This window comes from Calonectris borealis, chromosome 2 (genome assembly GCF_964195595.1).
Source record: "Calonectris borealis chromosome 2, bCalBor7.hap1.2, whole genome shotgun sequence".
Lineage (NCBI taxonomy): Eukaryota > Metazoa > Chordata > Aves > Procellariiformes > Procellariidae > Calonectris > Calonectris borealis.
In genome coordinates, this window is record NC_134313.1 from 45,205,738 (window position 1) to 45,221,887 (window position 16,150).

Consider the following 16,150-nt stretch of genomic DNA (forward strand, 5'->3'; position numbering starts at 1 on the left):
AGCGTGTTGAGCAAGTTAAATACGCATAAAAAGTGACTACGGGTGTCAGTGCACAGAGAGACACAAAGGTGATTGACAAACCTCCCAAGAGACGATTCCCTCCAAGTCCTGTTATATCTGATGGCAAAATGGTTAGATGGTGGAAGAGGTAGAGTCAGATCTCCTCAAGCAGGGGCAGGAATTTTGCTTTTCCCCTTTGTTTTGGAGTTTAATAGCTTAACTGTTATAAACAGGACTTTGGGGCTGCATTTTTATATTAAGCTGTGGGATTTTTGTGTGCCCCTTCTTCTCCCCCCAGCCAAAATTCATCAACCGTTTGATTTATCTCCCGGCTTGTTCATGGCCAAGATCTCATTGAGGTACTTGATGTGCTGTTAGTTGCTGGTCTGTGATGGCCTTTCTTCTCAAAGGAATGCTAGCTTATTTTCAGTAAATAAGTAGTTTATAAAAAATATTGTTCAGGTCTCCTCAGGCACCAGGAAGAGCCAACTTCAGGTCTCCTGTTTCCAAGGCCTGTGATTTAAATCAGTAGGAGGGTAGCACTTTCACAGTGGTTTTGTGACCAGTTGTTTGTTTTAGCTATCCTAACTCCCAGAGAAATGGGAATAGCTGGTTGATGCAAGTCCTTGGGAGAGGTCCCAGGTTTGTCTAGCAGGGTGGCTGGGGTGTTTCCTGAAGAAAACCCAATTCTCTGAGACTCCTCATGCTTTTCCTCTGCTTTTCCTTCTGAATGCGTGTGGACCTCCACTACATGAGTTGGCTTCTGTGAATTTATTTTCTCCTATACCTATGTTGCTGGCTGTCCTTAGCGTTATTTAGGTTGTCAAGGGCAACCAGAGAACCTAGATCCTGCTGACAAATCTTGCTTCCATGTCCCATGCTGACATCTCAATTGCATTGAAGCGCTGTAATGAGCATGTCCCCACCAACCGGGTGGCCTGGCTGAAAGCTGCAGAAGTCAGGCTGGTTTGGGAGAATGAGGTTCTGAGTTGCTCAGAAGACGGAACAATATAATGTTTTAAACCAAATAAAAAGCAGTTCATGCAGCCTCTCAAGGCCTTGGGGAGAAACACAAGAGGGATCAAAGCAATCAAGACAGTAACAGTTAATGATAAGTAGCACTTCTTATCTTACACTTTTAGCATTCATGTAGACATAATGGTTTTAATATATCTTCAAAGGCATTTGTTGCTGTTGGCTCAGTAAACCAAAAACTGATTTGACTTCCTCTTTCCAGACTCCTTCAAAACAGTATTTAACAGTCTCTTCAGGTTGGCCTTCCTGAAATGTGATGGGCATGATACGTTGGATTTGTTGTTTTTTTTTTTTCCCCCAACTTGGTTTGAAGCCACTTTTAGCCTTTTGATCTTTCTCTGATCTGGATTTGTTAAATCAAATTGTTACCTAAGCATTTTGATGGTATGGTAATATCAAGGTTCATTCGAACACAAATGATGTCTCTCTGACAGCTGCTTCTGGAGGCAGAGACCCCTTGATAGCCGATGAACGGCAAGACTTCCCGCACCTTAGGAGCTGTGCCTAAGCAGGACAGATGCCAATGCTGGGAACGAGCAGTTAAGTGGGAGGTACTGTACTCTTTCTCTGTGAGCATCTCTTCAGCTGCTGTAGCTGCCAGATGTGGAGAGATCTGCAAGCAGGTTACATCTCCTGGGACACTCATGCTGTGGGAGGTGGAAAACATCCAGCACAGTCTGAAGGGTTCCTAGGAGTCATGAAAGATAATAAACATGCTTTTTTAAAAAAAAAAAAGTCCTCTCAGATATATCAATCCAGCCAGAGAATTTGTCACCAGGGTAGCAACAGCCCTATTTAGCAAGGTATAAACTTCCCTTTTTCCTAAACATCCCAGGCTTTATGGAATTTGCAGCTTAAACAGCTGAGAGGAGAGGAGCACAGCTGAAGTATTTGAGGAACTGCATTACATAGACAAGTAGGGTCATAACTTATTAAAACATTTGCCAAACACATTCCAGTGAGACGAAGTTAAATAGCTAGAGCATCTTCCCACGTAAGAAAGGCATCGGGGAGCAGAATGGGTAATCATGGAAATCGGCTGCCCAGGCGCATTCCTGGGATGGCTGAACTCACTTTTGATAACTCTGAACTCCTTATCATTGGCTTGTAGGGCAGATTCAATTGGTATTACAGTGAAAGTGATGCTGGAGCTTACATAAGAATTTTTTCCTTCCTACGTCGCACTGTATTTCTAAGCTGTACGTGATCGTAGGCTGCCTTGCAAGCATATGTTTGGGTCAGAAATAGAGTAGTGTGCAACATACTTTTCCCTGAAAATCTTGTATATAAATAGTACAGGTGGGAAAGATGAACTCAGTTGTCTTCCAGTCCAATGGCAGTTTGAAAACTGGTCTGGCTATCCTAGTGGAATGATGTAATATTGGCAATGGTAAGCAGGAGTAGAGCCAGAGATTTCAAGTTCATGCACAGAGCTCCTAGGCTGCTTCTCTATGCCTCATCCAACATGCAATTAGTGCAGCTGCACGGTCATGACTCTTTCCCCTCTCATCGCTGTTAGCTATTGCATTTTGAGGGGCCAGAGCAGGGGATGGCATATCCTCTAAAGAAGAGGCAGACTAGGTGGGAAGCTTTCCCCTCATCATTTTCTAGGAAAACTGTGCAGCGACATGCAGTGAAGGTGCTTGCCCTGCACCTTTATCGGCAAATGCAACGTCAATAGTGATGCACAAATGTGTCCTGTTGATGAAGATGAAAATGAGAAGTTCTCTCTGCAATGTATAAAAGGCAAAACAGATAGGAAAGTTTCTCAGAGGTCTTTGGCGAGCTGGAACCACAAATCCCTTCAGAAAGCTGCAGGCACTGTTCTAAGGGCAATAAGCATGTTAGAGAGGTTTTGTTTTATTTGTCTTGTGTCACAAAGTTGTTCTGAATATTAAATAATAATCGTCATAATACACAGGATATATCCATACTCTACACTCTCCACTATCAACCATTTAACAATATAGGGAAAACCACCTGCCGTGCTAGCTGGAGAATTAAATGTATTTGCGTATCATCGCTTGAAAACTTCTTTGAATAATGCTTGCACACAATAATGAGTAAAATCTGCAGGTAAATTGATGAATACTGTAACTGAAAGTGAACAATAAAGTGGTGATCCTAGTTATCATTGGCCAGTTTCTTAATAAGACATGCAGGTTTAGGATTAGTTATTCTCAAATCAGCATCCACTTCTGCAAGGCTGAGTGCTAATAAACGTCATATGCGGTTGTATTAAATTGTAAAAAATCTATTGTTTTTCTGGCTCAAAGGCTAAATGCTATTAGCCCAAATGAGCTATCAAGGTGATATGATAAAGGCCCTGTTGAATATTTATACAGAATTAAATTAAATACGCATGTGCCACTTGGTCTACAAAGAACATAAGGGAAAATATGACTAATACATAAGAGCAAAGATTAGTTTACTTGTCAGTTCATGATCATGATATAGATGGAATTTCCTTCCATAAAAACAGCATGACAAAGAGTTCATGAATATTTTCATCAGTAGCTAATGTTTCCATTCCCGGAGGAGAGCTCTAAGCCCACAAACAAGAAAGGCTGCTACATTTAAGATTCAGGGGAATGTCATCACAAAATGTAAACTGTCTGCAAGAAAATTTCAGCTTTGATAGTTTTATCGCATTAGAGACAAGTGCATCACAGCTACGAAGCGCATCATAGCACAGTCATGGCCCATATTTATAAAAAGATCTTTGACTAATATAGCACTTTGTTATATTAGAAATTTGTGTTGTAACAGTGCAGGGCTGGGCTCCGCTGAGAGCAATGAGAGCTTGTAGGTGGAGGGCAGTATTGTGTTTCCATTTTGTTATCATTTTCAGGTGAAAGGTGCAGCTTTTCCACTGCTACAGGTGTGAGGACATATTTTCAGAGGATGGCACAATGAATTTATGTGCATTCACGGTCTGACATTTAGGATTGTTCATAAATATAATATATTAAATTACAGATTAGTAAGTAACACGTAGGTGCAGCATATATACATTTTAAATATGGCTATGTCATAGGAATTATTGGCCTTTTTAAACAGCTTAAAAACAATTTTCTCCTAGAATAACGACAGTCCTTATAAGTGAATATGAATTAGTTAAATACAATCTGACTTGGAGGCTTGTGTAAACATTTTATGCATTGAGCTGATTTGAAATAGTAGTATCAAGTATTTGGAGCTACGTCACCTTCTGCCAAAATGAGATCTGTGCATCATTTTAGTCATTCTTGTTTACCTTTCTCAGCATTTTTATCCCTTCTTCTTGAAAATGGGAGGGATAGGCAAACAAAATCGGAAGGAATATTACCCAAATATGGGTAATAAAAAAGCAGTGCTGCAGCACATCTACAGAAGCTACACATAGGAGAAAGTAGCCCTAATATTTTATGAAAGAGAACGGTGAAGCTAAAGTTGGAATAATATTCTTAAAAGTGAATACTTAGCAGAATGAGTTAGAGACATCATAGGTGGGGGAAATATTTTCCAAAATGTATTATGGGAAAAGGCTTGCAGCCTTCAAAATGTGATAATTAGAAAATCAGCAAGTTTCTATAAAGGGAAAAAATCCACAACCATCTAGAAATATTTTTATTTTCAGTTGAGTGCTGTGACACCTTTTCCACAGAAGGAGTACAGAAATTCAGGAAGTTCTTATTATAGCTGTTGAACAAAGCCAAATAGGCAAAGACTTAGTTTTTTCCAAGTGAATGGAAAGGCAAGTTGTAGTGGCAAACAGCAAAGTTCTAAGAAAATGAGATAATTAAGTTATGGGATTACAGACATTTACTTCTAAGGAAGTCTTAAAAAGCATTTTACTACCTTTCTATTGTTTATACTATTTTAACATCTCTACTTAAGAGACAGCTGGCCTATGTCTGTAACCATGCAATAAAATCTTCTCTTTAATGTGCAGTGTGGTCCAAGAAGCAACCAGGACATATCTGGAGTGGGATAGTGAGCGATGTCTTTCAATGCCTGAGAGCACACTGGGGAAAGCAAGGAGTCTCTGGGCTCCATGCCTTCCTGATGCTCTGGGCTTAGGGTACATGTCGGGGCCGACCTTGCGCTGCATTACAGAGTGAATCCGTGGTACCAGGTACGTACGCACTGTGCAGTGCGTTGTTGCATGGGCAGTCGTGCCCCTGATGCCCACTGACGTTGTGCCTATTTGTCCAGGATTCCCAGACATCCAGCGTCCTACGCTTCTGCATATCAGGAAACGGCTAGCTGGTGGTCACTACAAGAAATACTGCATCTCTCCAAGTAATAAATTTCTCAGTATTTTGCCCTCGATAACTGTTATATAAAGTACCAGTGAGGGAATATTCACATTAAGAATATTTTTCTACATTTTTCTGTAGAACCTGAGGGCAGTTCCACATAATATTGTGTGAATAGTCAAGGCTACAGGAAGAAAAAAAGCCTCCAGTTTTTTGGGGGGAAATAAGGAGGAAGTGGGAAATAGTAATGGGATGTTTGTTGTAGAAGGAAGATATGTAAAGGGGAAGATAAACACACCAATCAGCAAATGGAGGGGAGTGGTATTCTAGGAACTTCTCTGTCAGCACAGAACTCAGGAAATTTGATGTTAAGTAAAGACATCACAAAGGCAGGGGCAATCTGTCTGTCCTTCCAATACCCCTTATAAGAGAGCAAACTTTGGCTTGTTTAAGGGATGGCCAGGCAAAAATCTACTGAGAAGCTGCCACAGTGCTTCTCTGTGGCAGGAAAGCTGTTGATTTTCAAAGAAAACGACCTGAAAGCTCAGGAGTAAATAATCTCATTTTACAGGAAGACAGATAATTCTGGCAAAAGGCCTACTTGGCCAAGCAAGGAGCTTTTTGATGAACTAAAATGCAAAATGGGAGCATGTAAAAAAGGGGAAACGATGACAGGCTGCAGAGATGTAGTATAAAAGCATTGCTTGGACATGTAGATATGAAATTGGGAAGGTCAAAGCCTAGCTGGACCTAAGAATAGTAAGGAGCATAAAGGAAGCATTTTACAAGTTTGCTGAGAGAAAAGCTCAGAGAAAATGTGGGCTTTGGGTAAATGGTGGGAGACAGCTGAGGGAGGGATGATACAGAGAAGGCTGAAGTACTCAACACTTACACACATACATCACCCCTTAGTCTTCACAGGAAAATCAACCCCATCATGGTTTGTGAAGAAGAGGGAGAGCTACCACTGAGAGAAACAGGTGGCAGACTATGGAAGGTGGATGGAGAAAGTAAATGGAGGATCAGGGAAGCTTTAGGCTGTCTTGTCCCCGTTCTTGGAAAGATCGTGAACTGCCTCACATGATGAGGCAGAACATCCCCTCAGGAAATTTGTGGATGACACCGAATTAGGACGGACCTTGAGAAAACTGAAATTCAGATTAAAAAATACCCTCATAAGTTTCAGCAGGGAGATGTGCAAAGCAAGGAATCTCTGGCCTCCGTGCCTTCCTGATGCTCTGAGGTACAACTCCATGTATCAGCACAGTCTGTGGCACGACCAGCTGAATAGCTCTGATATTGATAAAAAAGGACCAGGTGTTACAGCAGAAACCAGGCTAATATGAGTCAACAGTGGTCTCTCATCGTTAGTAAGGCAAAACACATGCTGGGCTACCTTGGGAGAAGCATGGCCAGCAGGAAGATTTTATTCTGTCTGTTGGCACTACTCAGGCTGCTGTAGTGTGTCCTCTTCTGGGTCCCCTCGTTTGAGAAGGATGTTGGACTGAAAGAAGGTCTATCAGAGAGCTACGAAGATAGTCAGAGGTACCTGACTTGTGGGGACGGGCTAAGGGTGCTAAGGGACTACAGTGGGGAGGGGTTGTTAATGGCAGCATACAACTACTGGAGAGCAGGCTAAGGGGGGACTTGAAGGGGAGTTATTAGTGCAGTAAAGTCAGGCTTTCTTGGATAGTGAAAGATGGTAAAGCAAGGAACAAATCACAACTTGGGAAGTTCAGAGCGTCCTTTCTTGGCTAGGACAGTGATGCAGCACTGGATTAGGTTGCCCAGAGGAGCTGGGATTGGCACTCTTGGAGGCTTTCAGGACTCTGCTGGACAAAGCCATGGCTGACCTGCTCTAGTGCTGGAGATGGCCCTTTTACTCAAGCAGGGGGCTGAACTGGATGGCCTTCCAGTGGTTTCCAATCAGCAGTTCTGTGATCCTGTGAATTCAATGAGCATTTATACTCAACTATACTTAACTATGGTTATATAGTAGCTATAGTTTTCACAGCTTAAAGGAAAAAAAAAACAACAACCCAAAAGAGAAGACTATAATTGTCATGACTCAGCTAACAGAGAACTTGGTGGATTCTCACAAGATTAGAGATGCATTTGCTTCCTCAGACTTGTTATGTATCAGATGCACTTTTTTAAATGTGGGAGGGAAGCTGCTGGCCCTCACAGACCTCTGGCTTACTGACTGAGTAGCAATGCCTATGTCAACTTCTAGCATGGTCATGTCACTTTAGTAGAACTTACGAACTCATCTATGGAGGCATATAACTTTCAACCTATACTGCAAGCATATAGGACAAACCTGTGGTTTCATTAAAGAAAAAGACGGATTAAGTTACAACGGTATTAAAATCTCAGGAAAGGAAACACTCATTTAACACAGGAAAATAACTTAACAGTCATGGTAGGAAACAACAATCACAAGCAGAATGGTAATCTCTGAGTACTTCTGGCCAGGTTGCTAGATGTCAGTTGAAATCTATTTTCTCTGTCTCAGTTCTGAGATATTTTGTTGCTAAATGGTGCAGTATGCTAGTGACCAACAAGGCCCAAAACCAGAACACAAAAGAATACAGCAGAATTGTATTAATGCAATTAGTATGCATTAATACATCATATATTAATATCTTGTTCAAAATCAAACAATTGTAGTGGATTTAATTACATACAGTAAATGACTGCTTGAGGACTAAAGCCTTTTGCCCTCTTGAGCAGCAAGAATGATCTAAGTCCATTGCACTTTGGTCTGCTTTGTAAACCCTGGGCACATGCACTGGAAATACACTTTATTTACAGAATCTGTATTGTTGAAGCATCTACTGAGACAAAGCAGAAACTAGCTCTAAATGCTTTTTCTGCACTTCCTAGCCTAAACATACAGGCTGTTGTCTTCATTGAGCAACAACATCTGTTACTCTGGGAAAACAGATGTGTGAAGGGTACTAGCAGTCGGGAAATATCAAAAAGGTGAAGACGAGTCTTCAGCAGCTCCAGAGGCAGCCAGGAAATTGGAAGAGAAGACATATGCAATATGTGCTTGCAAACAGGATGTGCAAAAGAGGTGAAAAGATGTCATGTGAATTGTTTAATTTGGAACGATAAAGAAAAGCTCCAGGAAGAAAAGTACAATACTGTGAGGGCCTGCTTATGCTTTTGTTTTCTTTAATCACATTCCTTATTTATGACAGAGTTGATGACTTAGGGGTTTCCCAGGAATCCTTTCATAGTTCTGGATGCTGATTTATACTGAATCTCATGGTTTTCCTATCTAGGGGATGTTGGATTAGTTGGACAATAGCTGAGTATAATTCTTGGCCATGTTATAACAATTTATGAGATGAAAGTCTGGCTCCAGGAGATCAAATAGGAGTTTTTCATTTGATATCAGGACTTTGCCCTGTTTTTTCATTTTTTTCACAGCTTGATCAGAGCAGAGGAAAAAAGAAAAAAAGTGCTGGTATGCTGGCTGTTTTGTAGTGGCATTAGAACTAAGAACTCCCAGCCCTTGTAGTTTTGTAATTATTTTTTTTAAAGCCTTGAACCATGGAATTTAATGCTTTATGTGTATGTGTAAACTTGGAAAAATAGCTTGACTAAATGTTCTAAATCCAGAAGACAAATAGTTTGAAAGTTAATTATTTTTTAAAAATTCTTGTGTTTTTAAGTGATGCTTTGGGATCTGACCTGTAGTACCGGAATGCTTGGAATAGTCAGTCCTGGACCTCCCCAGGTTTCTCAAATCCTGATGCATTTCAAACCAACCTTCTTGACTCTGCAAAAGTTGGCTAGAGGTCTTTGTCCTTTCCATCCAAGCCCAGCATGAAAAAAGCAGAGTTGAGAAACAACTATTAAATAGAAAAGTATAGTTCTGTGTTTTCCCTGAATGTTTGCCTCTCCCTTTGCCGTGTTCAAAATTAAGGAAATTGGGAGATATTTTGATAGTGTTTCTTCCTTGGGGAAAAGGATTCATTTCCTGACCCTTATATGATGCACTGTGTCTTTGAGTGTCTTTGAGAGCATTTTAGTCTCCATGTTGCAAGCTAACACAAACGCAGGCAAGAGTTGTTTTGTTTCTGGACACCTTGAAGGGGGTTAGCAGAAAAGCTAAAAGTAGAACTGAGCAGGCATATGGGAAATACCATCCTGGATTAGGTCCAAAACCCACCTAATCCCATACCATGTCTCCAGCAATGATTAGTGTCATATACTTCAGACGAAAATGGGATTATGTGGCCTTTGTTCCTCCACAGACATTCGAAGGCTTATTCTGACTTGTAATCATTTGAAATTGGCTTAAATCCTGAAGGCTGTGGTTTAACGTGTCTTGCACTGAATCAGTTGTAATGAATTATGACACTGTGGGTGTTCCTGTCATCCACAGAAATGACCACTCTCTCCTCAAACTTTGTAGATTTCTTGACCTTCACAGCTTTTCATGGCCGTATGTTATCCACACTTTAATTGCACTTGGGGTGAAAACAGTTTTGGAAGTCTACTTTGTTCCTGTGTTAACAGGGAAGGAGCACAGAAATTTCTTGTCTACATTCTTTGGAGCACTGGTTATTTCTATGATAGTTACTTTGTATGCTGTTATCACAGCACCAAGTTTTCATCTCCTTTTCAGGTTACTTTTTGCAATCTCATTTCATATGATCGAGGGTTTTTTTTCATATGTGATCATTCTCAGGGCATCTCTTAGACTTCCTATGTTTGGCCATGTCTCTGATGCTGATGTTCAGGACTGTTTATGGCAGGAGGAATGTGTTAAGCGAGAAACGGTGCAGATGATAGCAAATTCGGAGAAACTTCCAAGGCAGAGTAAGGGTTTTTTCACTAATTGGGGTTAAGAGCAGCAAAGAAAGTCTCGAAGAGAGAGAGATGGGAGAGTGTGAGGCAATTTTATCATTAATAAAAGCAGTGAGAAGAGCTCAGAGAAAGGATGTCTCAGGTGCTGGGAGCGACAGAGCAAGCAGGAAAGTTTGCAGCCCTCTCCCTATCTGGGATGAAATACTGAAATGCAAAAAGTGTGATACTGAAATAAATTTTCATATACCTTATTCTCCTCCTTCTATAACTGTTTCCAATTTTGTAATGAAAAATTTCGCCCCTAGTTTTCCAAGAGCCAATAAACACTTTCAATAGTGTAATATTTTACACTGCCAACATAGTATTAGATGACTGCAGATCATCAGTTACGGAAAAGCCTATTATAGAACTACGGCATGAACTTTACTGCCGTAATTTTTAAGTATGGTATTGACAGGATGCAATCACCTTCCGTTGATTTGGAGGCATCCAATTTAGGAAACGGTAAACAGCATCTCTGTTACGAAGAACAGTGGTGTTTGGGGAGCATTTGCATATTGTTCTGTGTCAGAGTTTATCTATGTTGACTAAGTTGTATAAAAGAGCTTTCACTATCTGTTTTAAAACACAAACTGCAATTAAGTAAAACCATGAAGGGATCATGGCTGCCTGGGAGACTAAATGGACCAATTTGGTCTTACGGGGCTTTGTAAGCTGGAAAGGTCTTGGACTGCTGCAGCTGTTGTGGGATTATGAATTGCTGGCTTGAGATACAGGCCTTTTAAGTACAGGGTAATATCCCTGGTTCTGGATATCCTACAGTGTTTCTGCACTGTCAGTTTGGCAATGCTTTTACTGTTGTTTCAGCTGCTGCTGTAGGCATACCAAGACTTTTTTGCTTTGAAACCCTGAATGAAAGTCTGAATGTCCGTGCAAGACAAAGGCATAAGTTGGCAGGTGTCCATCTTAGTTGTGTCTAGTCTGACTACTTTTATGTGAGGACAGAATTTAGTGTATCGTGGAGTTTGGGATTAGAGAGGCCTCTCTCCCTCTCTCCTGCCCTCCTTCCTCAATTCCCACTGGTCATCGATGAACCACAAGCTACCAGGTGGCTGTTAAGTTACTGGTCAGTGCTTAAACCTTCAGTCCCATGTAGCCAGCTCCATTTGTGTGTCACTGCACAGCCACAGGCTTGCCATGCTGCTTCTTGGTTAAGAGATTAATTTTTCATTTGAGTCTATCAAAACCTGTATTTTTCAGAACATTGTTAAAATCAACAGTGATTACAGATTCGTGGTCCAACCCGCAGCCCTACTGCAACAGCATATTAATTCATGATTTTGCTATCATTTTGCCCCAGGACTGAAATTTTTTACTGATGTTTAGACACTCACCATAGTGGCCAGGTCTGAGGGAGGTCCTGGGGCCAAGGGAGAGAAGTTCAGGGGCAAAAGTAATGATACCAAGCATACCTTTGGATTACAGAAGATGAAAGCAGCCCTGGGAAACGGAGGACTGATAAAATTCAAGAGGTGGATGATTCTGCATTTCCTCACGAGAGGCTCTAGAGTGAGAGACAAGGGTCAGGTGCAGCAGCAGCAAGATCCACCTGAAGCCGGCATGACACGCGGCAAGCTGTGCCACCCGTGGTGCTCCCCGTGATGATGCAGAGGTTGGGTGAGGTACCAGCTGGGATGGGCAGAGCATCCTGTCACTCTGCCGCAGCACAAGCACACGTGCTCCTGTACCACCCAGGGCTCTGATATCCATTTCCAACTACAGTTAAGCCTGTATTGCTTATTTTTGTATAATAGTTGCAGCTAAGGGGCCAGGTATATGCCTGGTAGTGTTTCTGCCTCTTTGAAAAGATCACACATGGGTACCGGGGATATCTGAAATTGGTTTTTAGAACATGTCAATTTGTTTTGAATCATTTCTTTACTCTTTCACAGTAGGAGAAAGCTATTCTAAGCAATCCATTTGCTGTGTCTGAAACACTAGTCATGCTTGTCAAATGAGGGTAATTGCTTTGTAAGGCTGATTGCCTTGCAAACTGTTTTTACCAGCCAGGTGGGTGACTCCTTAGTGCCCAGTTGTGTGATGCTCTGATGTGCCTGTGGGTGGGAGCAGACTGTCTCGAAGGCTGCCATAGAGTATATACAGGGAACAATTATTCACTGTTTTTCTTGATACAAAAAGTGAGGCAACCAAATGGAATTACTAGGCAGCAAATGTAAAGCAAAAGATAGTGTGGTTTTTTACACAAAGCATAATACAATTGTGTTGCTTATTGCTGTAAGATATATCTGTGTGTGAAGGAACCGATGTAACTGCTGGCTCAGGAAGACTCTAAACTTTGGGGTGCTGGAAACTGGGTTCAGACACTGTTCATACTTAAACTCCTTCCATTCGCTTTTGTTCCTGGCCATCATGAGAACTAGCCAGGGCAGAGCAGCTGAGCTAAGGACCTTTGTCTGGACCATCTGGCCATTCCCACTTTCTTAGCTTGAGGAGGTGGAGGTTTGCAGGAATTTAATTATTTAGCATGCAATTCAAGAATTATTATTGGTTATTCCAATTTTTCACAAGTGTTCCACCAGCTAAGTGCCTGTCGTCCTGTATAAAGTAAGTTAAAAAAAACAACCAACCAACCAAACCCCCGCCCTGAAAACCTCCTTCCAAACCTGCAGTTGCAACAGTACATTAAATGTCTTCTCGCTTGTGTGGCAGTGACACTATGGGCACAAAAGCAACTACTCATCTGACAGTACCAGATCCAACAGTGTTTTCAAAATGTGAAAGCATCTGCGAATAATAGAGGTGAAAATTGGGTTCCTAAAGTATGTAATTTTTCTCAGTTACTCTATCAAGTGCCACACTTTATCTGGAAACAATTCAGTACCAAGCATTTTAAATAGGAAACTTTCTTGTCCCTTTAGTATGCCTTAAAAAAAAAAGAAGGAAAAAAAAGGAAATTGTTTAAAAAGTAAATTAAAATAAAGCGGTGGGCTTTTCTTCTCTGATCTATTGCTTTTACGGCATGTTTTAAAATGACTCTCAGTGTGAAAATTACTGCACCCATATGCTCATCAAATGTCTTGCTTTTACTTCAGAGACAATCCTGGGGGCAGCTAGAGCAATGGCACATCAGTAGTGTATTCAGTACTTTCAGATAAATGCGGGTTTGATTCTGTAAGGCTCTAGGCAGCAATGAGATGGGCTGAGTTTATGTCTATCCAGTGAAACCGGTGTAAGCCAAAGGTTCTCAGAGAAAGCCTTGAAGTTCCCATTGCACGTGACCATTTCCCCTAAATCTTCAAAGAAACATAGATCTTGACTTCTAAGTTTTTAAAAAAAAAAGCCCAAAGGCTTTTGGACTTACATTAGAGAAGGCTAACGTTATATTGAAAGAATGAACATATCTTAAACAGAGTTTTTTCTTGAGGTAGGACTTTGAGTTATAGAAAAGCTTTGCAATCTTTCATGTTCATCTCAGTCATACTAATTCTTTAACACACGGAGATGACTTCTGAGGTATGGTAAACTGAATGATAAAATTGTTGGATGATATATACCAATTCACCAGTTAGAAGTGCTGGAATTGTTCTTTACACATAAAACACATAAGAAAGTCCTTTATTTTTAGTTTGTGATTTTTTATTTTTAAATATTTTTGTCTGCATGTTAGATCATGTGGGCAGATTTTCAGCCCTTGGGCATCTGCAGACTGTTACCCCAGGGAGGGCTTCCCAGCACAGAAGGAACTGTGGAGGGGGAGCTCAGACAGATGTTGCAGCATGAAGGCAAGACCAGCAACTCCACTTGGATTTTCTCCTGCAAACACTGGTAGCATCTTATTGTCCAAAAGGCTGTTACAATTTAGTTGTGTTGAGAGAAATGGGGCTTGATTTCCATCTGTTTATCTTGGGAGTGTAAAGAGAGCTAAGATCCAACATGACAAAAGGCTGAAGCACGTGGCAGGGGACAACGTAGCCTAAGGTGGCCCTGCTGATCCCAGGGGTGAAACCAGGGAGTTCAGCTGAGGGCCAATATTCAAGTTGCCTTCGTCAGTCTGGACCACATGCAGTTTTTCTCCGCTTGATATCAAATGCAGCAGCCATTTGCTCTACTGGCCCATTACTAGGAGGTGTGATGGGCTCCCTTGTAGAGTCCTACTAGGAATTGCTCTGCACAACGCCTGCCTCTGTGCACAAAAAAAAAAAAAAGAAAAAATGATATTCAGAAATGCCAGGCAGCGAGCACTGGTTGGTTTTGCTCTATTGAAGGTCACCAACTGCCCAGCAAATCCAGACTCATTGCTGGAAGCACTGGAATGGGGAGAGGAGCGCTGCAAAGACCAAGACCAGCCAAAGACTCGTACCCAGCAGACTTCGAGACTCAGGCTGACAGGATGGTGGAAGTAAAATTGGGAACGAGCTGTGGATGAGGGCTAGTGGGTAACTTCAGAGTTAACCTTAATTACAGGTGAAGACAATTGAGCTGGATGAGGAAACTTCAGTCCTTACAGTAAAGTGTATTCAGGAGAGCATTTTAAAGAGAAACACCAAGACAAATCCCAAGAAGTTTTATGCATCCTTTTGCCCATTCCTGCAAGCTTACCTCTGGGGTGGTAAGTGATGCTTGCAAATGGGACCTGCTACTAGTATAGGATTCAGACCAGAGCAAAATTTCTTTTGACATTTGCATGTGACACAGCTTACTTCACTTAGTGTGACGAATTCATTGCATTTGAGTGGAATTTATCTTTGCCTTGATTAAAATCTTCATGCCTTGTTTTTCAGTTGGACCTGCACAGGACAGCCAACAAACAGGCTGGAACAAGGAGGAGGAAACTGGTCTGTAACTACTGCAGAGAGGGGTCCCTCGGTCATACTGCTAATATTGATTTTAAAATGTTCTTACTCTCTTTAAATAGTTGTGTAAGATATTGTATTTTTGTACAGTCAAGTGCTCTTTTGTCTTAGTTATTTAAGTTACAGGGTATAATCTGTGGCTTCTGACATTCACACAAGCAACTACTGAAACACTGGCAACCCTGTTAAGATGTGGGTCTGTGTTAGTGACCTTCTGGTTTCTCTGCAGTTTCTACTAAAATGATTTTTGGACCACAAGGGTCTCATGAGGGAAAGGCATTTGAATAGGCTTTTCTATTTTTTCCCTGTGGGTGTATTTTTATCTAGATTGTGGAGCAGTTTATGCAAATAAAATAAATTGAGACATCAATATGTGCCAGAGACTATTAAAATCTAAAGGACTTAGCGATATCTGTAAGAAAGCTCAAATTTTTATACTATGTTCCCAGTATTATAAACGTAAACTTTACGGTAACTCAAAAAAACCCCAAGCTCAGAACAATTCTGTCTTTTAAGCTGCCTCCACCCTTTAACACAGAGCAAACCATTCCCTCTGAGTGAGTCCCACTTCTTAGAAAAAACAACACAAATGAAAGTAACTGTATAATTGTTTGAGATCTGAAATACAGCCTATACTGCTGTTTGATTAAGTGTTTAATATCCTTCCGCAGCTGGTTGCCTGTTTACTTGCTGTGATACAGCATTTTCTGCAGGACTGTTCAAGCTCTTCCGTAAATGCAGTGCAGATCGGATGCTTAAGCCTTATGATTTATGAATGGACTGGCAAACCAGCAAGTAGACAACCTCTAATTATTACCTTCTGGGCACTGCAGATGGTGTTTCAGAAGCTTGTGGGTTTGTTGCTCACCTTTAAATAGTGATTTAAGACTTCCTTATATTTATACAAAGGCTAGAATTAAACCTCTGCTAGTTCTCATTGAATTGTTTTTCAGCTCTAGTAGTAGAAGCAGCAGAAAGATCAGGTTAAAATTCAGCTACATGTTCTTAACTGAATAAAAATCACTTTGCTTGTTTCACTAGGTTTTTTGGTGCTGTTGAAAACATCCCCCTCCTAACCACCTTAAACTGTTCTTCTAGGGGAATTCATATATTTATTGACACTGGGAACCAGAATTGTTACAATTAAATTGTGAGGGGGGGGATTCTTCAGAAATA